The 25,482-nt window shown below is 37.9% G+C and overlaps 1 long non-coding RNA gene across 3 annotated transcripts in view; it reads right to left on the bottom strand.

The window, feature by feature from the left end:
* LOC307160588 overlaps window positions 1–25,482 on the bottom strand; it is a 96,536-nt gene that overhangs the window by 46,910 nt on the left and 24,144 nt on the right. The window contains exons 2-4 of one of the 3 annotated variants that reach the window (XR_013821565.1): window positions 20,181–20,309; window positions 19,847–20,064; window positions 15,785–15,832 (exon numbers count right to left, since the gene is read on the bottom strand). This is a non-coding gene — a long non-coding RNA (uncharacterized lncRNA). Of the gene's footprint in view, window positions 1–15,784; window positions 15,833–19,738; window positions 20,065–20,180; window positions 20,310–25,482 lie in introns of those variants that run through there. The other 2 variants (XR_013821564.1, XR_013821566.1) reach the window with 2 other exon arrangements.

The raw sequence follows: 25,482 nt of genomic DNA, 5'->3' as shown, positions 1-25,482 counted from the left end.
CTGATTATTTGATAGCACACGTACAGCAAGACTCTGAATGTTGCAGCAATGTATTTCAATAATATTCCTATGTAGTGTAAAAAAACAACAGTTTGAACAAACAAGTTGACAGGGGTGTGATACAGTTCCTCAGGCTGAGCCAAGCAATAGAGTCCGTTACCGATTTAATAAGCAACATAAGTGCAATTAAGCCTTCTTTTTATTAACCATACTGTATGATCTTATACATCTTGGATCTTTAAAATAAGCCAATTTAAAACAATACATGGTAAGCAAGACTCATCTAAGAATCTTGTTCTTTCATTAGACTGAGACAAAAAAGCTGTGAAATAATTCTTTGTTTAAAGGACTGAAAGCTATTCAGTTAATTCTGTGAAATTACCTGCACATCTTCATATCGCCTACCTGTATCTTTATAAGCCTATGTCTCTTCCGCTCCAGGTGGTTATTAAAAAATATGCCAGAAAGGACTGTCTAGTAGTTATGAGAGCTTATTCAAATGATCTCCAGTATTTATAAATTTCATCACTGCTGCGATAGTCTTTATGAGAGCAGATACTAATAATCAAAAGGTGAAATCAATGACCCTCCAAGGCCCTGCAGAGAGAACTGACTAGCCACATATATTACACACTCCATATCTCCTCCCACAAATTGAGTTTCTATGTTTGCTATGTAATCAGAGAAAGAATAATCTGGCTTTCCTCAGCGCAGTGCACTTTTGACAGAATATGACGTGGCCTGCTCTCGCCAGCACATACTGCACACTGAAAATGCTCCGTTCTCTAGGAATACCAAGTCACGAGTGACTCCTGTTTCTGTCTCTCTCCTGACCTTGTATGTGGGGCAATGATAGTGCTAGTTCCCTTTTCTCGTTTCCTGGGAGCAGGATAAAAATTACAGGTCCCTACAGTGCCTGGGTAAACATGTGCTTTAATGAAAGTTGGGTGTAATTTGCTCTTTGCCATCTTAACTGTAGTTATTACTGTTTTGAATGGATACATCTGTCTGTGTGAAGTCTTTCATTACCTTCACTCATTACGGGGAACAGCGCATGTCTCCCCAAGGACACGCCTTTTACGTGCTCATCTGCCGGAATGCACATTAATGTAGCAGCCTACCTCAAAACAAATTTGTGTGAAGCAATTAAAAATATCACTATAGGATACAACTGCTCATAAAGCATGTTTTAGAAAATCTATTCTTCCACCCCCTTCTCTCACTGTCTTCGCAGATGGTCTTTGCATGAATGGCACAATGAGCAAGAATTAAGATGGCCTACCTGTGTTCTCACTTGTGTATTGCACTAATTTGACAGTAACAACAACAAAGCTTAAACTAGACTAAACTAACTAAGTAACATTACAGACACGGTAGAAGCTTTTATCAAATGCATATAAGACAACTTTAGTATCTGATAATGATACATTTACACATTTAGCAGATACTTTTATGCAAAGACATTCAGGGTAGACATATTACAGCAAATCTGATTGGCTGAATGACATTCCAAATGCAGTGATAGGTCAGACTTGCAGTTTTGGCCACTTGAGAGCATGTGTACGCGACAGGATGTGTGCAACACTGTCCCAGGTTGGAAAAATGCCACAGCTCGGTGCCATTAATGAACACTAAATCCACACTCTCTCCCATCTCCAATACCACTTTGGAAGGATATTTGAAGCCAATCATATCCCATCTTTCATTACATTCAGGAACTCACATGCCCCAAAATCGTGAGGCGTCAAGGAAAAACTTCCAGTTTAAGTCAAATTAGTTATATATTACATATGATTTGGTAGTAAAACACGAAGTGTTGCACATTTTATTGGTGCAAAGATGAGTATGTGTATTTTGTAAACATTTGAAACTGCTTTTTATCACTTAATTAGAAGGATCACAATTACTTAAAAGGTACACTATGTAACTTTTTTTGTTAAAACAATACATCAATACATCAGTCTTGCTTCCAAAAGTCTTTTTGTAATACCCTGATTCACTAAGTCTCTTATAAGTGTTTATTTTTTAGACCTGTTGGGATGGTTTTCTTGGGAAACTGTGTACATGCGGCACTCACCTGTGAGTGCCTCGTCATATCCATAAATAGTGAAAATGTGCTCCGGCGACTTTGATGCGTGTATGGTGTGGGAGTGGCACAGGTTTGTTATCACAACAGGTAAGAAAGGTTGACACGGAGCACTACTGAATCTCAAACCTCCAGGGAATCACCCGTTAAAAAAAAAAAATTATTTTCTAAAACAGAGGAGAGTCTGCTTGCAAAAAGAGAATGTGATAGAGCTCGTAATAAAACAAGAACCAACATTGGCTTGGCTTTACGGAGATGGCGAGAACCGAGGGATTTGAAATTGCGCTTGAGGCATTTTTATTACACCACAGGTGAGTAATAAAGCACAAGCACAACCAAAACAATGTTCTTCCACAAAATGTATGCAGTTTTGTTTTTAACTGCTAGAGGGCCAAAAGTTACATATAGTGTAGCTTTAACTGTTGTCTGTTACATACTGTAAGAACTACTGAACAGACATTTAGAAGTTTAAAGTACCAATTGTTGAAATTCAAAATGTGTAAATAAAGCTCATAAATGTACTTGCAATTTTACAACACTATGTACTGTGTCCCATCAGGTAATTAAAACTTCTTCACACAATTGCTGTCTTAAGGCCCACATGAACACAAAGTCATTCAGTCAACCGATTCGTTCAAAACACTGATTGATTCAGGAACTAAAGTGACTGTCTTCACAAGGAAGTCTCCAAATCATTCACTCAAACAACTTGTTCAAAATGCTAATTCATTCAGGAACTAATAGCTCTGAGACACATAAAGGTTCTTCTGCGGCTTTGTTTGTAGCTATTTTTGTTGGTGGAGCAAAAATAGACAACATATCTGCCAATATTGTGTCTACAATGCAAGTTACTCAATTTTAACTCTTACATGAAAACAATATAAGTCTTACAATTGTACAGTTGATCTGAACATCATCGATAGAAAGTGAATTCCACATTAGAAAGAGAAAATACAATCTAATGGTTACAGGAACTGCAACTTTGGGGGAAAATAGTCATCTGTAAAGTCCTGCATGCCAAAATAAAGTGTGAGAATGACATGTAGAGGGGTTTTAGATGACTGAAAGGTATCTGTGAGGGTCTCCCATGTCTGAGGGCTGTGGTTAGATTCACTTTCACTTCTGATCAGAGGCGACGGCCCACTGACATTTGCTTTTACTTGTGATCGCTTCATGACATCACAAGCTAAATGCTTAGTGAGTTTCTGTGAGTTTTTGACATACACTGGACTTTTCTTCATGTTCAATGGAATCCAGGTGAACCAAAGACCACTAGAGACAGTGACGATAATAATAGCATTACAAAGAAATGAAACCTACCATGAATGAAACTATTCAGCAGTCATGAGCAATTGTAATGATGAAGGTATCACTTTGTTCCTGACCTCAGTTAGAGTTCAAAGTTCACTGCAATGGTAGTTCTACTGAACGGACTCAAAATTCAACACATGCCTACACTTATGGTAATTAGGCTTAATGCTCATTTCACTGTATCCATGTTTGCGTCTGAAAGAGCCGAGTGAGCACAGGGCCAAAGCAACTGCAATTAAAAAACCTGCCCGAAACAGAATGCTGGAAGTAATCTGGGGAAGGTCATTTATGACCTGTGTCTTCCCTTCAAACCTTTTTCCCCTCCATTATTTCACTGAATTATTAGCTTCCTTTTGAAAATATTGGCCAAATTTATTTAATAATGTTTGTACAGCTGTGCGGTTAAGCTGTGCACACTCGCTGACCGACCCGTGCTTCCATATCCAGGCTGATCTGCGGGACCCTGGAAGCCAGTCACGTAGATGTAGCTTTGATCTGTGATCTGAGATACACATGCAGTCACACACATGAAAACACACCAAAACAGCTTCAAAAGAGACGATCTGTATTCCCATATTTACGACCCACTTTATACTGACATCATTTTGTAAACAGCGATAGGTGTTTCAGGGATAAGACATGGAAGAAAGAAAATATCTAAAGAGAAACATATCCTGTAATACGTACAAGTTTTTTTTTTTGGTTTATGACAAATAAAAACCTCATGACCACAAAAACAGATAAAAGTAAAAAATAAAAATAAAAATATTCCTGTTGGTGGAAGAAAAAACAAAACAAAGAACATGCATACATACACACAACAGAGGATGTGAAACTTATATGACTCATTTCACCTGGTGTATCACAACCCATTTGATGAAGGCAGTTTTCTCCACTGATTTATTTTATTTTTATGATTTTTTTGTGTGTGTAAATTTCCAAAACCACTGATTATATTTTATGATCATTTGTAAAAAGAGAGTAGAAAATATTCTGGAATTAAAATAATAACTACAAGAGTTTGGTTTGGTATTCCAATAAAAACACTAAGTATCAATTTGTGGTGTACATTTCATTTTTCATATTTAAACTTTTTTAAACCCTCTTAACTTCCCCTTAATGTCATTAATTTACTTGTCCTATTCATTTGCGCTCATTAAAGTTTCTCCTTTTTCTCTCTCTCTTTTTTTTTTTTTTAAGATGGCTTAATTCCGATTCACGCAGAATGGATTAAAGTGTCCAGAGGGCAGCCATGACGTATCCGGCTGCAATCTTTCCCTGTCAGGAGACCGGAGCTCATTGGCGAGCCTGATGAAATAAACGCTGGCTGCTGACTCCTCCAATTTCACGGCACTCCTCAGTGTCACCCCGCGTGCCTTCCCGCAGATTGAGATATTTGCAAACTGTCATCTCCCATAAATAGCTGTCTGTGGTGACAGTGCTTACGGGGGCCCGAGGTCTGGGTTTAAGAAGGTTTTTGCCTACGCTTCCTTATCTCCTCTGTCAAGCCTTTTAGAGATTTCTCAGCACTGTGACAAGGAAGTGCCAGCTGAGCGCCAACCCCACTGCCCACAAGAACTTATCCCATTCTATCTATTTTTTAACACCCTCATCCGTTCGGTCGCTCAGTTCGTACCGGCACACACATGCTCCTTATGGTTATTAGTTATCTGACATGCTGCAATCATTGAACTCCATTAGGCATGGCAAATCCCTCTTCCCTGTCTCTGGGATGAAATGGGCTTTGCCATTCTTTCCCATGATGAAATTAAAATGTGTCATGTCTGCTGTGGCTACAGAAGCGGGACGTGTCCGGATGGTCCCAGTGAATCATTTCTGGCAGCCTCTTATTCCGTGTACGTTCCTATTAGCATCACAGACACCAGTCAGGTACTTATCAGTCTTTTCATCACTGAATGTCCTGCAGACCTTGAGAGTATACCAGTGTAAGTGGCAGCCAACTATAGTAATTATGCCTTTTCAGCTAGCTGAATATCAAAATGAACAGCTGCTTTTGATGTTCAGCAATTACAGATACACTACATCTTTCCCCTTCTTTAGAGAAATCGCTTTCGATTACACAGAACAGACAGCGTTCTGATGAGAGGGCACTGCTGCGTTTGAAGCATTTTTGGCTTGTGTTACAGGGCTCGCGCAACTCCCTCAGGTAACGCTACGCACTTCGCAGAGTCCCAGGTGTAAAATTAAGCTACAATATTACTAACAAAGTAGGTTGGAACTGCACTGTATATATTTAACTTCCACTTTAAACATGAAATTAACAATTCCCATGCGCCACTTGTTTAAGACGACCAAAACCATCTCCATAAACATTTATTTTTTATTAAAGAAACTTTTCTTTTTTTTTTTACTGCAAAGACCAATAATCAAAATGCATCTCGCATAATTTAAATTGAAAATGAAGTATATGAAGCCTGTGTGAACTATTTTCTCATTTTCGACTCACAAGCGTATGGCTGCCCTCTTTAAGCACCGCTAATGATGGCCAGAGTTTGATATCAGATGCCAAGGAGGAAGTTTAAGGAGGCTAATGAGGGATTTAACCGTGGAAAATGAAGCCATGAAGGAAAAGAGAAAATAAACAAACTTTATGTCTGCCTCCTTAAAAAGCAACCGTTATTTCCTGCCTTTCTAGCTGATCTTTCTCGGTTATAACAGGAAATGTTGTGAGGCTGTAAGCAAGCGTCTCTGCGATTTATAAACTGGGTTATTACCACTGCTTCCCCACACTTAATAGCCACCCGATACACCCAGAGCACAATCAGCCCGGTCACGATAATATCATAACCAAGTATTCACCAAGGAGGCGTTTAAGATTTCCCAGATAAAGCCGAAACACTAGAGGGCCAAATTTGTTAATATCATCAAATGATATTACCAGGAACCAGAGCTGACAGAATACGATCCCCCAAAGCCCAGGAGTCTGTGGAAATAATTTATGATGCAACAGCTATCAAACATGTAAAAGTTATCAGGTTCAAGACCTGTGCCAGTATCTGAGCTCTCCGGTTACAGTGGTGATAGATTGAGCCAAATTATTTAAACGATTAAAGGAAATGGCCCATAGAGTATCTGTGGTGAAAATTTCACACTACCTGCAAATTTAAAGATTTGTTCAAAGTTTTAGATTTAGATATCTAACAATGCTATAGACTGGGAATAGGTCTAGCACTTATAAAAATATAAAAGTGCAGCAGTGCTAGGTGACCCAATTTAAAGTCGCGTATCAAGGTCCATTGCTGATTCCATTCCCTCTTCTCTCCTATCACTTCCTGTCTATCCTCATACCGTCCTGTGAAAAAGGCAAAATTCTAAATACAAAATATAATGTACCTCACAGCCTAAAGGAAGCTTCTCAGCAATATAAAACAAACGTAAGCTTAACAAATATGCTTAAAAAATCAATGTTCAACATGTAAGAAAAAAGCTTAAAATGGCAAGTTGTATTTTTCTGACATTCCTTATTGACCCTTGTTTATAAAATGTACAGACAGACAGAGTCTAATAGTTTTAGCTTCTGGGAATTGAGTGGGGGGGGGGGGGGGGGGATAATGGACCTCATAGACAGACTACCATAATAACTTACTGCCAGCTATTCCAATTTGTCTTACGCTTGTATTATAGAATCAGAGATTTGTATTCTGTCGTGTTGTCCACACGATTCCTACAATGTCACTTATGCTTACGACAATGCTTATACAGTGTGTGTGTGTGTGTGTATCACTGTGAAGTGTGTATTTATACTCCAAGGTGACAGTTGGGCGGGTGGAGGGGGCCGACAACTTATCAGCATCAGCAAATGGACCATAATAGTCCCTCAGGAGAGAGAGAAAAGAATGGCTTCACTTGACTGCCACAGTGTTCCATATTGGCTTTATTTTATTCACAGTGGTAATGCGATATGTCACAGTGTTGCTAATACACTTCTGTGTGCTGTCATCTGGCTGTAATGCTTATCAGATCCCTGTGCTGATGATTTGCCCTGCTGTCGGGGGCAATTATAGCTGAATGTGGCGGGGTTGAAGACTCGGCAACTGTTATTATACTGCAAGAGAGGCATGGCGTGAGCACCGCATCTCTCCTTTCAGCTCAGGGCCAGCAGGTTCTAAAGGTGCCCCTCCATTGCCAGGTTCAGTCATGACCAAGTGAAGGATCCCATTTGTGTGGAAAACTTACCTTCAATAGCTGAAGTGTTGTACCTGCTATTGAAAAGGTACAAAAGGATGCAATGCATTCAAAATGTCAGCGAGAGTTGAAAAAGTCGATTAAAATGGCAGGAACGCAGAAAGAGGGTATTGTTTGCAATCTGCTCTAGAGGGTACAGTGCTTAACTAACACTGTTTCATCCATGTGCTAAAGTAGCGGTAGATGATTGAGGCACTGCTGTCCTCCATTCAGATTTACAATTCATGCTACATTATTGATCTTGCGGTTTTAAAAACACAAGCTTTAAATTTGACCTTGAACAACTCGAGTCATGCACAAAAAACCCCAGGATTTTCACTGGATTTCTCTACAATGCTTAACTGAAGTAATACCATTTTGAAATGGTCAAAACCTGTCTTTGAGATATCAAATGTATATGTGCTTAAACTCAGGTCAGAGGTGCTCTAACGTGCCTTTCGTTCTTGATAAAATTATTGAGGGGCTGTAAAAAGGCACTAAGCAATTTCATCTCCAAACTATCATAAAGGTAAAGTCAGCCTCTAAGGTCACATCCTCATCAGTATGGTGTGTAGTTTCGAACGGTAACCATGTCTAGGACTGCATTCTTCGGAACATACCTCTTCGTGATTTTTTTTTATTTTCGCCATCAACATTTCTTCCCTCCTAAAATAAAAAGTTGTCTCTGCGACCTTCTTGTCTCACTGAAGAGTACAAATCCCTGTTCCCTCTGCCAGAACTCTCTCATTACTCCCTGTTTTAAAGTGAAACTCTCTAGTCCTGGAGGCCTCATTACTGCTGGAAAAGACACCCATGGGACGGGCAGAGTAAACCTCAGAGGGGACCCCCTCCTCAGACAAACTGAACTTCCTGAAGTCCTACTCAAGAATGTAAAGAAAAGCCCCCAGCTTGCTGCTCTCCCCGAAGGCAGGACGTCTTTGAGGCACATCAGCTTCATGGCTCAGGCACCCTTCATTAATAAAGTCTGGCACCAGTTTGAGCAAGTGCCAGCTAATTGAAGCACATATGCATAGTAAAAAGACATGGCGCTGAGCAAAAAGAAACTTCAGGAATAAGACTAGCATTTTTTAAATTCCATTAAGAGAGTTTTCCCACTTTAACTAATAGCCGATTTGTTTTTTTGGAGGATAACATGGAGTACCTAATAGCCGAAGAATCTTTTTGCAGAAAACCGGAGGGTAAATGGCATCATAATTATTATCAGAGTGTCTTTCATATCAGGATATTTATAGCAAATTCTTATTTAGTGACCTTGAGGGGAGAACAGAAAACACAGCTGTGCCTTTAGTTTGACTTAAAATGTTATCTGAACTAACAAACTTTGGACCTATGGCTTTCTTAAGAGAAACAGGGTAAGGGAGCCAAAAGAACCCCACACAATTAAATTTTCCCACAAAAATCTGACAGACGGTTTTGTTTTAAAATTGCTGCAAGCTGTGATTCCCACGTGAAACAGCTCGAGTGAGCTTCCTCCCCCTGTCAGTCACTTGTAAGGTTGGAGGGTTGGTATGTTAAAGTCACGACCTGCTGCTTCAGGGCAAGTGTTGCTATTCTCCACTATCTCTACTGTCTCATTGACACAAGCTGCATTGCAAGCAAGGAAATGTTAATTTAATTCAGTAATTAATGAATAAATAAACAATTCATACAAATCTCGACAACCTGTAGACCTGTAAATCGAAGAATGTTCTCATTTTGTTTAGCCAAAACTATTACCCAGTTAATATTGAATGTTCCACACAATGGAAGAGTCCAGCGAGCTATAGTGTAAATGGCCTGAAGCAGTGCCCTCACTTTAGCGTAGGAGTCTATATAGAATGACCTTATGGTCTCTCACTCATGTCCTGAGAGCTGCCCTGGACCCTGAGGTGTCAAATCTATTTGCTCTCTGATACATGCATGTTAACACTCAAATATACAGAAATAAATGTGGAGAAATGCCCATGTAAATGTATGAAGTGAATAAAGTGCCATGGTGGAAAGTATGTTGAAAAATGTATAAAGCTCAAGGTAAATAAGCATTTATTTATTTGGTTCGTTGTTCATAAGGCATGCAATTTTCATTGCAAGAACAGGGTAAAAATAGGTAAATAAATGAATAAACATTTAAAAGGAGACAATTGTTCATTGTTTGTTCGTGTTAGCTACAGTAATGCATGAACTAATGTTAACAAACAGGGCCTTAAATGTAAAGTTTTAACATTAAATATATAAATAATATATAAATATATATATAATATAAATTAAGAGTTCAGATGCAAAAGCCTTTAAGTGCCATCTGAAATTTTCTTCTAGAATGATAATTTTTATCAAGCTCATATATTTAAGTTCAGTAATTTCACTTAAATGACAATTAATAGGTATTTAAGTGAAATTGCTGAAGTTAAACATACAAGCTTGATAAAAAAAAATTATGATTCTAGAAGAAAATTTCAGATGGCACTTAGAGGCTTTTGCATCTGAACTCTTCATATATATATGGGGGGGGGGGGGGGGGGGGGGGGGGCACTTAGAGGCTTTTGCATCTGAACTCTTAATATAATATATATATAGACATTTTTTTAGATAAAAATTCTATAAGTTTTCCAAGCAACACTTCCTAAACATCCCTAACCCTCTGGTGCTCTTCAGTACTTTTTGACCAAAAGTGCTAAAAAAGTAAATAAGTGGATTACAACTACTGCATAAACATAATTTAGAATCATAAAATAAAATAAAAAAATACATTATCGAACTAAAATATAGTACATTCATTTAATTGAATTTAAATATAGATTTGGTCATTTTTGACCACCACACAAAGAGCACCAGAGGTTTAAAAATGGATTCAGAATAAAGAAAATAGATGACGGATAAATAAGCATGATATTCGAAAGACACTCTTAATCAACGCATGTGAGCAAAGAAATAAAACATCAAATGGATAAAAATAGTGAGATTTGAAGCCCAAAATGGCCAATTTATTAGACCCTATAGCTATCAAAGGGTTTAAGACCTCTCTCAGGTTATGGTGGATAAAATGTTTATATATGTAGTAACTTTCGGAATGCAGATCTATTTCATCCATGGTGGAATGTAACACAAGGTCAATATTAGCTCTGGGTGACCTTAATGCCAACAGAGGTCACAGCTTCTAACAGCTTGCACGCAGGCAGATGGCATCTCTGAAAGATTTAGTAACACATGTCTAGTGAGGTTCCCTTTGGGGAGCACCTTAGCCCATTTATAGCCTGTTCTTTTAGCACATTCTTCCCAGCCGTGAACTGAATACAGCTCACATTGCAGCAGTAAAACTTATTAAGCCATTGACAGCATCAGTGTAAATCCATAAAAAAATGTGTCATAAATCATAATTGTCCACTGGGAGCTTGTCATGGTGTCATTTTTAATCCGTGAGTGGTGTCGAATCTACATTAGTCTTAGCGAGTTTGTACGGGGATGAATGAAGAAATGTGCGTCTTTACAATCTCACAGTGACCCCCCTCCCCCAAGCTGTCTTTTCAGATTTTAGACAATTTAGTCACTTGGAAATGAACACCCTTTAATTTTGCATCCATCACACCATCCTACAGTAGACTTCCTGTTCAGTGCTTCTGTTTTTTAAACCCTTGGGTTATATTTGAAGTTTCTAAATGAGTAGAGGCGTTACTCTAAAACCAACTTTCAATTTGCATCCATTCTTGATGAGATAAGCCCGGCAACAGTCTCAGAGGTGTGAACGGAGGCGCTGTGAAAGTAAATCAACATTTAGCTCTCGTCACATCGATTGCTGGCTGTGAATTTGCTTTGTTTATGACATTGAAGCCCATTGATTGCAAACAACCGACTCCACGCATGCAGCCCAAAACCCTCCAGTACAGCGTAGGCAAGAACTGTTGAGCCAGAGGGGAGCACTTATTGATGGGCCGGCAAATGCTAAAGTCATTTTAATTGATCAGCCTCGGAGCAGAGCAGCCCATCCTTCGTCGGGAGATTTGTTGGTCCGGGGGGTGGAACTTGAGAGCCATTAGGGTCTAAGCGAGTGTGAACAGATTACTGTGGCTGGTTAAGCTTTAAAAGAACACTGATCGCTGTGATTAGCTCTTCACTGGGAACACTGCAAGATCACTGGCACTTGTCAAACTCTTGGTAGGGTGAAACGCCACACTCCCAGTATCTCCGAGCACAACGGATCAATGCGCCACTGTCTGTTTCCTGTAATGCGGCTTGTTGTGCCAACAAGAAGTCATGAGACTGCAATTTTGCTAATAGTCTTGAGTTTATCGCAATAGGCTTCAACAAGTCTGGAATTGTATTTCCATCTAGCATCACCATATTGATACTGACTGTATGAGTGTAGCCCATAATTAGTGTGTGACAACCATCAAATATTTCTTTTCGTGTCCAGTGTCTCACAAATTCAAGAATTGTTAGACATACTTAAAATGTTAACATGTAGCACATAAGTCTAATTCTGACTCAGCAAGCTTGTTTCCCCCTGTCATTTACAGAATTTTAACTAATTAGCAGGAGCAAATGAAATATTGTCTGTATGGACAGGACAGGTAACTGAAGTCAATATCCTTATTGAGTAATGCATGTAACCATAGTGACAAATAATTAATGTAAATAAAGTCTTTAAGGTGGTCATTTTTCATACTGCTTTAAAAGTCGACATGAAGTGAAAATCCACACTATTTTATAAATGTGTGATATTGATTTTAGTGAAAGATTCAGCCATATTTAAAAAAAAAAAAAAAAACCTTACCTCAAATTATTTTGTACATAGAAACCCCATCCCTCTCACAATCGACTCGCAGTTTTACTCAAATGTATGTCAATACGATAGAAAAGATCTGTCGCTTGCTTTACATTACAGTTCTTTCAATATTAACTCACCATCTTTCTTCTGTGGAACACAAAAGCAGAAGTTACAACAAAATGTCCAATGCACTTTTAAGTTAATGGTGGCCACAGTCGTCAAGTTAAGATTTTCACTAAATAGCACATTTCACATTTTATTCTGTTACTTTATGCCTTGAGGAGTCTCTTCAGAAAACCTTTTTGGAGTTTAAGAGCTCTACTTTCATTTTATTAAAGAGAGCAGTTTAGACATCCTGCTAAACATACAGGTGATGACAAGCAAATAATGACAGAATTTCCATTTCATCAAAGGTCAACTACACAATCAGGACCGGAAACTGCATTCTAAGGCTGTGAACATAGTCAGAAAAAGACAAAATATCAAGACGCTTTTCTAGTGAACAGAAAGAACTGTTTGAGTCTGATAATTCTGATGTTATTTATGGAAAACTAAATAATTAGGAAACCTGTCATGCTGTACTCCTCTTTATTTATTTTTTCCAATGCATTTCATTCCTTGTAATGCTTCATGAATGACAGATTGTTACCAAATGCCCAAGCTGGAAAAGCTTTTCAAGTAAGACTGACTGAAATGCCAAACAGTTACCTTCAGTAACAATGTGAGTGACTCACTTTGAAGTAGTTGTTGAAAGAGCAAATGGATATGAGAGAGAACAAAAATAATGTTTCATCTAATTTCCTGTCCTCTGCCTCTATAACTGAAGCTTCCTGCTCTCTCACTCTTTTAATAACGAGCTCACCTTGATATACTGCCATTGGATCACAATAGTACATGAAATAAACAAAAGCCAAACTAAGTTTGCATGTGACAAAGAGAAAAAGCTCATGTCTACGGCTCTCTGAGATTCTGAGCTGTCTAACAGTTGTCAGGATACAATTGATTCATGTGCAAATGTCCTCCATTCCCCAGTTCAGTCAGAGTATATAAAACTCACATTTCCCTCGTCGAGAGTGACAGTGTGCAGTATTGCAAAAGCAACAAAGCTGTCAAGTACAGCTCTCTGCACAGTGCAGGATCATATTTATTTACTGACAATAAGTTAACAGACTAAACACTGGGGTATCCAGTCAGTTTGGAGAGATGATGCTAATGAAGTTATGTGAGATACTCAGCAGGAGTAATCGTTCATTGCCTGTGAGCACTTACTCAATTAAAACTGTTACATAACTCCTAAAGGGAAATTGAGAATCGTGTTTTGAAAGAAAGAAAGAAAGAAAGAAAGAAAGAAAGAAAGAAAGAAAGAAAGAAAGAAAGAAAGAAAGAAAGAAAGAAAGAAAGAAAGAAAGAAAGAAAGAAAGAAAGAAAGACCACAGGCCATAACCTGTGTAAGACACTTGCCATTTCAGAAGCTGGGGCAACAGCTTGGATGATCTTCGAACACAGAGTGCACAACCCCTAGAGTGACAACTATCCTCCCGGATAGAAAACTAGTGCCCTGTGGTTAATGTAATAATCTCTCCGGATCAGGCCTCTTAAATGGTGGGAGTAATAACACTTGTAACCGTATTCGAGCACTGAAAAGCAGGAACAGCGTGACGCTTGGCATTTGAGAAGCACAAGAGTTTAATCTTACTCTAAAAAAAGAAAAGAAAAGAAAAAAAACATAATCTCCTATCTTCTTCAAATCATCCTAAATTAGTGTACTTCCCCACTGGCATCCATTAGAGAAGGTGACCACAGTGTTTGTTCCAGGCTATTAGATCTTATCCATTTAGCGGACCCTACCGGGAGGAGTCCGTTTGGAGATGAGGATACACACAGAGAGGTGGCCGCTCCCCTGCTCTGATCGAGGCGGAGAGGACAAGAGACCACCAGCTGGCATGGGTAACAGCTTTCACAGAACAGCTAACACTGTGTATAGACTTAGATATAATGAGAATGGTGAGGGGTAGGGCTGCACGATATTGAAGAAAACTGTGATATGCGATATGCTATACGATAATGCTTAAAGTGTGTAAAATAAACTTAAATGATCTTTAAAATATATTTTAAATTATATAACCTACATGCGTGTTTCACATTCTTTTTGTGACAAGAAAACATCCCTACAACTTCTGAAAGCGAACAGTAGTGTTTTACTGTAGCATAAGAAGTGTTATTTTAACATCAGTGTAACCCACAGGGTTTAGGGTTTCAGGTAGGCCCACATTCGGTTTATTCAACAACAGAAACTGAATAATCAAATGTAAAAATAAAACACTGCTTAGTTTTCACTGTATGAATTAAATGTATACTGATTCTTATTAAAGCTCCATTTAGCCAAGAGCAGTGAGTTATTTTCTTTTTGTCTTTTGTTCATGACCCCAGTTATTGCAAGCCGTTGTGATATGCATATCGCGAATCGCGATATATACATTTGCGATATTTCCATAATTTCAATATATTGTGCAGCCCTAGTGAGGGGTCAGATAATCTCAGAAGGGTCAGATAATCTCAGATTAAATCGCAGATTAAATAGTTATTATTTGTTGAAAAGTCCTCTGTTAGAACCGAACCAGAGCACAAGGAAGATTCATGCTGTGCAAATGATAAGATTCATTTTCTTTTATTGAGTTATCTATCTAATTAGGCTCTTTGTATTGAGGGAAATACAAATCGTATTGGTGCACTAAATATCTTATGATTGGATCCAATGGGGTTACACTGCTTTAAATCTAATTGATAAGATATTGTAGAATGAATGACAATATTTTACCTTAACCTCAGTAAACTCAAATAAAATAGGATATTAATAAAGAAAATAAAGTCATACAGAATGTGAACATTTTTGGGTTCACTTTCTCTGATGCCAAGGGATTTTTAGCTTCCTTGTGATATGATTTAGCTATATCACTGAAATGCAAGACCTCATATTGTGATCTTTGAAATGAAGGGCTTTTTCCCCCAATTGTATCTGATCCACTCATTCTGGCCCCCAAAGATCAGAGGCTGTGTTTCAGTGATTGTGCACACATGAAAGGCCTTTTGGACAAGATAATCCACCAAACTAGGTAATAATGCCATTTTCTCCTCGCAAAACATGTTTTCAATGAAATTATCACCACTGAATTTCAACCAAAGGGATTTGGAGCTTCCGTTTCTGATAGCAGTTAGCATGCAGGAAGAGTGCAAAGCTCTCTTTCAAGTAATTTAAGACAAAAAAAATAAAAATTTCTCAGTACCTTGTTGAGCCATCCAAGTGTATTAGAAGAGGAAGGAAAGAAGCAAAGCTGCCACTCCATAAAGCAATTATCCCCTTTCTTTACTCCATTTCAGATTTAGATGCAAAAATTGTGATTACAACTGTTCAACGGGGTAGTGTTTCACAAAGATTACCCAAAAAAACAAAAAACAAATGGATGTTTGGGCCAATTTACTCCTGTTTCCTGGAACAAAAAAAAAAAAATCAGTATCACTTTGTGTTTTACAGTAAATAAGTACCTAAAGGAAATTTCGAATCTTCCTTCGGCCAGCTGAAAAATGATGAATAACTATTGTCAGTTAAGTACTAAAGCAGCAAGGCCGCAAAACAGAACAGTTTTGTTATGCGTGCAGGTGAAGATATGCAATATGACCCCAGCTGAACCTTCTATTCTCTCATTTCACTCTCATATTTGCCATCACTTCCTCCACAATGCAGTGCAAATAATACCCAAAATTAGGTGACACATGTTCATACCCCCACCTACTAAATTGGAAAGTAGTCAAACACTCTGGGTGACAAGATGGCCTTTCATTTCCTTATTCAAATCAGCGAAATTGACTGCCTGGACTCTGACAACATGATTGGAAAGGAAGCCATTTAGATTCACAGTTCATATTCTGCTGTTTATAGAAACATGCTAATTGAAATGAAGTATTTTGGCATTTACCATTTCTTACAATATTGTAAATACAAAAGTATATTTGAATGGATGCTCTATTGTGCAAGCAAATGCTTCAAGCACTAGCATGCTGAACTGCAGGTTATTTAAGTAGTAGGATACCGTGTCTTGAAAAGATCACCAACCGTTCTCTACATTTCATGTCAAGATCTAAACAACACTCCCACACCGATCAAGCTCTTATTTTTAGACGTGATCCTGTCCATCATTTCCTGTTACAGTCATCATTAGCACCTCTCGATTCCAGCATGATGACTGCCAACTGTTCTCTTCTGCAAGCCTCCAAACAGCAGCTCTGACCCACGACTACACGTCAGCCACACACACACACACACACACACACACACACACACACACACACACACACACACACACACACACACACACACACACAATGTGTGCAGCCCAGACAACATATATCCCACCTCAGACCATGTTAGTATATGCTAATGCTTTGACCAGTGTAAGAAATGGTTCATATAAAGGGTGAAGAAACTAATATGAACAGCATAAGGGGGAAGAAGCTGATATCTAGGGAAAAAAAAAACATATCATTGCTACACCGTTAAACATGCGACAAATAAACTGAATATTATAAGTTTTCATAACCAAAAAAAACCTCATCATTTGATAATCAAAATTACATATTTAAATGTTTTTCGAGTTAAAACAATTCCTTCATGCCTTAAAATAGCTTGAACGTAACTCTACACCCTTGCAAATTAGTCTCCGCCTCCGCTCAGTCACACCAGTTGTGACTACCTGATCTACTCGGCATTCTAGTAAACGGAAATATTGGTTTAATTCAGCCATATATGTTTGAACTAGAAACTGATTCAGAAGTAGAAGAGAAAGAGTAAATTATACAGGGTCTTCTTCAGGTTGATGTATCAGAATCGTAATGTGTTTTATGTAGGCCTATCGCTCTCTACAACGTCGGATACATAACGGTAATTGATATGATTAGCCATTGGCTTGACCATTTTATTAAACAGCTAATAATGTGTTGATAATGTTACACAAAGCATGTTTCCATTCGCCATAGAGTCAGACAGCTGCTTTTTAAAAATCAGCAATGCTTTGAACATCATAGAAAGTAGATTGGTTATGTGTTTGTGACGTTAGAAAACAGTGGCGTTTTCAAATCACGGTTTTGAGACCGTCTTTGATACACTGCCGTTTTAAGGAGAAAATACTCAGCAATGGTGTTGACTGATGAATTCGCAGATGGTTTGTCAATTAAAATTTGGTTTTCATATTAAAAACACCACATAGACATATAAATAACATTAAAAATTAGAGGAAAATCTGTTTCAAGATGATTCTGATTCACTTCAATGAATTGAATTGATACATGAGAAGGGAACGTTTAGAATAAGCCGATTTACTATGATTATGTCCTATGCTTACTTATGATATATATCAGAAAGAGAAAAGACTATTTAGCTGAGTGCATCTGTCTCAGCTCAGACATAAAAAAATAAAAATAAAAAAAACCTACAATGTAGCACTTGGTCAGGTACAACTGTACTGTACTGTTGCCTAAATTTACTAAGCCGATGGGAGTGGAAAGTTCTCCGGGTCATTTACAGACAATGCACACATTAAAGAACATGTAAATAGCAGCCAGATAATTTCCATAATGACCAACACATTCTACCAAGAACAGCGCATATTAGCATCTGGTTTAAGACGTGCTTTTTCGGGCGGTAAATAATGGCATAAATACCAGTAAATTGACTAGGGCAAACCATAGTAAATCACCTTGCATGATTCATTTAAATACTCTCCTCCCATAAATTTTGCGTATGCATATGCAATAAGGTCAGCCGCAAAAATAACCCTGTCAGCGCTATTTTTTCACTGCGTGTCTTTAGTAAATCTGACAGCGTTCTTTTAACACCAAAAGAGGGTTTTCACTGGCACAAGCTGTTAGTAAATCTGGCCCTAAGTATCTTAGAACTGGTAAAGCTTCACTGTTATGAAAAGAGCATACTGTCACAAACAGTTATTAACATTCATCAATGTAAGACACTCCAAAGTAAAGTAAAACCTTACAATGGGTATAAAACAGCCTCATGCGAACAACTCTCAATTAGAGACCTCAGCCACATAACAAAGTACAACTCTGAAAAGTTCATGATAGTGACACTTGGGAAGCAGGCCGGCATTCAATCACAGCACTCGAGTGCCTATTTTCCTGCTTCCATATAGATCGGTAAACAAATCATTCTAAAATTATGCCGGGATGGCTCATTTTCTTATTGACTCCTGTGTGCAGCTATTTTAATCATTACCTAATTGTCTAGCTGCTCTATCGACAGAGTGGCGGCCCTGCCGTAGTGATTTGTGCTGACACTGCCAGGGGCCCATTGGATCTGGGTTAACCTTTTGATGTCCATCGACGCTCTGTGCACTGATGATGATTGATCGAGGTGGCCCTTGCCGTTAGATAATACCTAATCAGCGTTCGGAGTAATTTGTGTAAATGAGACCTCATTATTGATGATGGCAACTTCAGAAGCCTTCATGCACACTAATGCCAGGCCACCATTGGATTTGCAAGAAAACTTTGTTCCAGAACGTCAAAAGAGTGTAGAGGCGAAACGTTCAAGAAGTCCACGTGCAGATTGTGATGAACCACCAGGCTGATTTCTCTCTACCTAAATGCTGGGGTGCATGATTCTCTCGATTCATAAGAGGCATTAAAATTCACGCATACAAAAATCTAACTGTCCCACACAAACCACACAAAGACTATAAAAATCACTTAATTGCCACACATATTTGTATGGCCTTCATCTGCTTATTCCTCCTAATTTGACTTCAATCCACTCCATTATGTGACTCCCTTATCTTTTTAAAGTTATCGGTTGGTGAACTGTGCCATAAATGACTCTCTCTTTCCTAAGACTACTTATTTAAAGAAATCATTTTGTCAGCAGCCAGAATGAAATAAGTGTGGCGGTGTATTAAAATGATAATAGGTGGTGCAAGTGCTTTGCAGTGTAGCCATTCGCTAAAACCTGGATTATAAAAAGCTATATCCTTTCTTGAATATTAATATATCCTTTCTCGAAAGCAATTCAATCTCCAGGCAACAATGACAAAAGAGAGCCTTTAAAATAAAGGGTGGGAGACAGAGATAATGAATTATGATGATTATTTCTTGAAAGGAAAGTGTGATGACCAAAAATGTAAATTCGGCTATCATTCACACACCTTTCATGTCATTCCACAACTATATACACACACACAATTATTTTTTTATCTGTGTAACACACAAGAAGATATTTTAAAGCTTGCACGTTACCAAACAGTCATGGTGATTGTATGGACGAAAAAAAAAAAAAAAACGCTATTTCTCAAAATATCTTTTAACTTGAATTACTTCAACAATCTGAGGTTTAGTAAATTTTAATTTTTTTGTGAACCATCCTTTTAGGTCATTTAGATCCATGCACATATGGAGGGAAAGAATGCACTTATGAGAACGACAGACGAGAACAAACTTGCCTCAGTGAGACGACAAAGGTGGACGTCTGCCATATGTATGATATGATCTCTGTGTGCTGGGCAGCATCTGAGGTTCCACTGTAATCTCATGAAGGATGTTCACATGTGTTGGTGTGCTGGAGGGCTCTTGTATCTGCTCCAGTCTGGCTCCTGAAGATGGAGCTCTGCTCCAGCTATACGGGTGCAGGACTCGGCCACCACCCTGACGCTCTCAGGACCTGATGATGATTGATCATGTTGTTTTCTTCATTACTTTAAACCCAATCAGTGCTTGCTGTAATTTGAGTAATGATAGCTCATTATTGCCAATTGCACATTTAAGGGCTTAATTTACCCTTCTCTGGTGCACCTTGGGGACATCTGCATACGGCGGACACCTTCGGGATAAGGGATCGATAATTCTCCATCTTCCTCTTTTTAACTAGAATTTCTTCCGTTTAAGACTCCTCTCTGATTTCTGCAACTGGGATTGTGTAAAGACAAAGAGAAGAAAAGAAATCTCATTTTGAGTTCAGTATGATTGTGAAGTGAGAAGTTAAGTATAGTTTGTGGTTAGGGAAAAACCACAAAGTCTTAATCATAATAAATATACACTACCTTTCAAACTGTTGGTGTCAGTAAGATTTTTTTTGTAAAAATAAATTAATACTTTTATTTAGCAAGCACACACAAAATTGATCAAATGTGACAGTGAAGACATTTACAATATAACAAAGGATTTCTATTTCAGACAAATAGTTCTTTAGACATTTCTATTCATCAAATAATCCTGAAAAAAAAAAGAAACGTATCCCAGTTTCCACAAAAAATTAAAAAAAAATAAAGCAGCACAACTGTTTCAACACTGATAATAATAAGAAAAAATGTTTTTGAACACTAAATCAGCATATCAGAATGATTCCTGAAGGTGACTGAAGACTGGTGTATTACAGTTTGTGTATTTTAATATATACACAATAAATACATGAAAATATAAATAAATACATAGCGTTTTGGAAATCTGATAGGGTCAAAGGTAATTTCAATTCAGATATTTTAATTAACAACCTGTTACACACACACACACACACACACAACCTATTAAACAATTACACTGATCAAACATGCAGATGTTCTGTGTTAATTAATAATGAAAAATAATTAGGTTATCGAGTCTGCTGTGTAACACTGTTTATCTGCCTTTATGTAAAATAATTTATCAAATATATCACAGCACATGACTCCATCTTCCATTCACTGGCAGACAAACTTTGGGGACAGCTGAGCACATAAATACATTGTTTTGAGACATTGACTCGCACATTCATGTATTTCAAGGGCTACTGAGAAAGGACAATCTCCATTTCAGGCATAACGAATATAAGACAACTGCTCCTATTCAAAGCTAAACTCATTTAGCCAACTCTTGGATCGTCCCTTCTGCAAGATTGGGCTCAGATGCTGGAGAGAAGAGTGTGTCAGTGAAGCGGGAAAAGAAGGGTCATGTGTTACACACCAGGATCAGAATCAACAGGAGATTTGGTAACAGAGGATCCCTTCATCCTCCAGGAATCTTTGAGAGATTGAGGTGATTCATCATGCTAGAGCATTATTGCTGCCCTGATTTCACTTTGAGTTCCTAGGGTTTTGGCACACAAGCATACTTTCAGGCATAATAATCACAAAGAATAGGGGAAAAAAAGGTGAAAACTCAATAGGGAAGCATAATTATCTCCCTATCTATTTACATATAACTGCTGTTTAAGCCATGCAAAGAATTTCATATTGAATATGCCTGTGGTGGAATAATAGTCTGTGGCAAAATAAACCATCCTGTTGAAAGAGATAATCATAGTTCCTTAAAGAAATAGTTCACTCAAACTTAAAATCATTTTCTCATGTTGTTCCAAAATAATTTGCGAACACAAAGTGAAAACAAGATAATATCCTGAAACGAAATATGGACTGTGGCTTTTAAGCTAAAACAAAATGATTTTTTTTTTAAAAGACTGTCCATATGACTTGTGCACATGATTTGTTCATGAATTAGACATAAATTAGAATTTTTTTTTTCTAGTTACAGCAGATTATCAGTGGATAATGACCTTTGGCCTGTTTCTTACACAAAGCTATCATATGGCTTCAGAAGACTTGGAATATAGAGCATATACAATATAGAAGTTTATGGACCGTTTTAATGATACTTTTATGGTGATTTTGCATCCGTTTTGAAGCTTTACAGGTCTAGACTTTACTTATATTGAAGCGAATGGCCAGGATATTCACAAAAAAATAAAATAAAAATTGTATACAGATTTGTAACCAAATAGAGGTTAGTAAATAATGAGAAAAATATTTTTTTTTTTGATGAACTTCTTTAATTGTTAGTACTGTGGATACCGCACCACTCACCAAATTCTATATGTCAAAAGAAGAAGTGCCTTTAAAGTGCTTAAAATGGGTACAGGTGTCTTAAACAAACAATGGTCTCTTTGAAAGTACTCAAAACAACTGATTGTGTGGGGCGCTGATGTCCTAAATTGCAGCAGAAGAATGGAGCTTTCTATCCGGGCTTGGGTACCTATGATACTGTTCTCAGCACACAGTCATTGCTGCCCTTTTCATCTTCCTGCCTTCAGAGAATTCCTCTAGAAAATGTTGCCTCCTTTCTTCTGCCGAAAAATTTCAGCTCATCAAAAGAGAGGTGAATCTAAGTCCTTATATTGTGGCCATGGCCATGTACAGTATCATTAAAGGGTAAAATGCGGAGGGTCTACAGATAGGGCATGTCCAAGGACGTGCACAAACACACTCACATACACACACACATACAGAGGGGCATTTGATGTTATCCTTTTGTCAATGTTTGAAGCCAGATCCTTGTTATCAGAGTGCTGTTCTGGGCTCCATTCCTTGGCTTTTTGAGAGCAGGTCAGGGGCTTTCATGTGAGAGGCACACTCACAGCCCCTCTGCAGACGCCAGCCGAGGAGGACCACAGCTTCAGTGCTGCTTATCTGCTCCAAACGCCCATGTTCACAGATTACATTTCATATATAACTACGTAGTGACCATAGCGAGTGCACAAGAACAACACTGTATTTGTACTTAACAAGGCGTTTTGACACATTCTGGAGATTATTATTGGCAGATTAAATGTGTAAATTTAATAAAATGGGTTGCAGTACGCAAGCAGCTATAAAAATATCCTTCTGTTGATTAAAATTGTCAGATAGAATCACGTTCTTCCCATGTATAATCAAATTAATAATGAAGAAAAATGTACTATGTAACATTATATCACACACACAGGAATATTTTTTTTTCAACCTGATAAGAAATGTTTCTTGAGTACCAAATCAGCATATTAGAAGGATTTCTGAAGTATCATGTGACACTAAAGACTGGAGTAATGATGCGGAATATATATTTATTTATTTATTAGGTAACAATACATCGATATGGATCGATGCATCAATCAAATGTCTAACGATACAATGCCACACGTTAAATATCGATATACTGTAGGCCTACCTTTATTTTGACACGTAACGTCCATCTACGCATTTCCGTTTACTCACCATACTGTCTTCATAACGTTAATTTTCGCAGCTGAAATAGACGCCTGACAAGACTGACTGAAACCTAAACACGTTTTGTCATAAAAGTCGGTATTGTCCTCTGTCAAGGTATCGCAAGTTCATGTTTTACAGCAAAAACCGACAAGTACCCTTGCTGTTTTTGACCAACCCGATGAGTTTTAGCGAATCATCGCGCAGTATTCAGGACAGGTGACAAGGCTGTTAGTCACCTCGAAAAGATGCACTAGCTGAGAGAAGTTTTGTCAAAGCTGACTAAAAGTGACCGAGGATTGATGATTTCAAAGAACCCGTGATATCTTCATCGGGGTGTAAAAGGAAAATAAAAGCTGAACTTTTTCACGGAACCTTGCTAAAGCAGCACGTTAGTGATGAGGCGTGTAATCACAACAATAAAGTTTGTAAGGCGTCCATGTCAGCAGAGGAGACTGCCGTTAAAGATTATATAAATATAATATATATATAATATAATATATAAAAAAAAATACTTTCAATTAACTTTCATTTTGTAAGTTACCTGTATTTTTCTGCATTTCAGTTATTAATAAAAACAACCCAGCTGCAGTTTGATTGATATTACTTGGAATGCACATTAAAAAAAAATATATGATTTATGAAATTGAACAAGAACAGAGTTATCTGTTTTTGCAAATTAACTCTTCAAATGAAATATTAAAGGAGTTTAATTAAATGTTCATGTTATATATTTTGGTAAATAAAAATAAAAATAAAACATTTTTGTAAATGGTTGTGTAAACTTGGCACATAATATCTAAATATCGATAAATCAACCGATATAGCCCTGAATCGAATTGAATCGAATAAATATATGTGCACTTGAAATATACAGTAGTGCAGCCAAGCCATATGGACAATTTTTATGGAAGTTTTTTTTTTTTTTGCATAGAAAAACATTGATATTCTACAACATATGGTATTTTGTGATCTACAAAACAAAAAAGAAAGTCATGAGTAAATCTTGACAACATTTTCATTTTTGGTGGACTATACCCTCAACCTAACACTTCAAATCTAACAAAACTTTATCCAAACAGAACATGAACTGTGATATAAGACATATCAGAAAGCATAAAAGATCAGTGCATGAGCTCACACATGCTTTAGTCAGTCATTTTTGGGTGTTATGGTCCCATTTAAATGGCCTAGTCAACTTTCCTATTTCACATGCCTCAGAAATCAACCAATTACAGTCTATGTAAGCGGTCATATCACCCCCTCCGAACTGATGTGGCTATTTCCTGTTTAAGATTTTCCTTGCAAAGCTAGAAGAGGCAGGAGTGGGGAGGGCCTGCAGTGACACGCACTATAAAAGCACAGGGATGAAATAAAGGGGAGCTGAAATAACTCATACATAAAAGTCTGCAATAAAACATACTTTCTATTTCCCTTTTTACGCACAAGAAAACTTAAGCAAGGCTAATCTACGGTAAGAAGTTACAAGCCTGAAAATCTTTCCCCTGTGTTTGTACCATAACATAATTGGTGTTTAGGCCTATTTCACACTAGGAATTTGAACCATATGTGCCTTCAACGAGTCCCCCGAGAAAGGCAAGAGAGGGAGAAAAGGGGGAGAAAGAGAAAGAGAGGGAGGAAGGAAGAAAAAAAGAGAAAGTTTATGGGTTGGATTTTCTATTTGACTGTAATCACTTCTCTGGAGGCCCATTGGAGTCCCCAGGCCAAAGAAAACAGTTATGATTGGAAAGTGATACAGCATGCTCACATGCTGATAGGATGGCTGAATGTTCTTTTCCTAAGCCGTACTCTTCTTTTACATGTCCTGTAACTGTGTGCTCCAACTTCTCTGCCATGAGGGAGTAGATGCAGAGAGGAAATGGAAACGAAAGTGTGTGTGTGTGGGGTGGGGGGGGGGGGTCTAAAGTGGGAAAAGTCTGGGTTCTAAAACCCCTGAGCTGCCCCAGGCTGTTTTCTCTTGTTAATGACCACCTATCACCCCCTCACTCTTTTCACAAAGATTTACAAGATAAGTAAAGGGCAAATTACCATGAAATGATTCAGGTTTCTCTAAAATGTCAGGTAGT

The sequence above is a fragment of the Squalius cephalus genome (genome assembly GCF_949319135.1).
Source record: "Squalius cephalus genome assembly, chromosome: 6".
In the NCBI taxonomy this organism is placed as follows: Eukaryota; Metazoa; Chordata; class Actinopteri; order Cypriniformes; family Leuciscidae; genus Squalius; species Squalius cephalus.
This window is presented reverse-complemented; position numbering and strand designations above follow the sequence as displayed.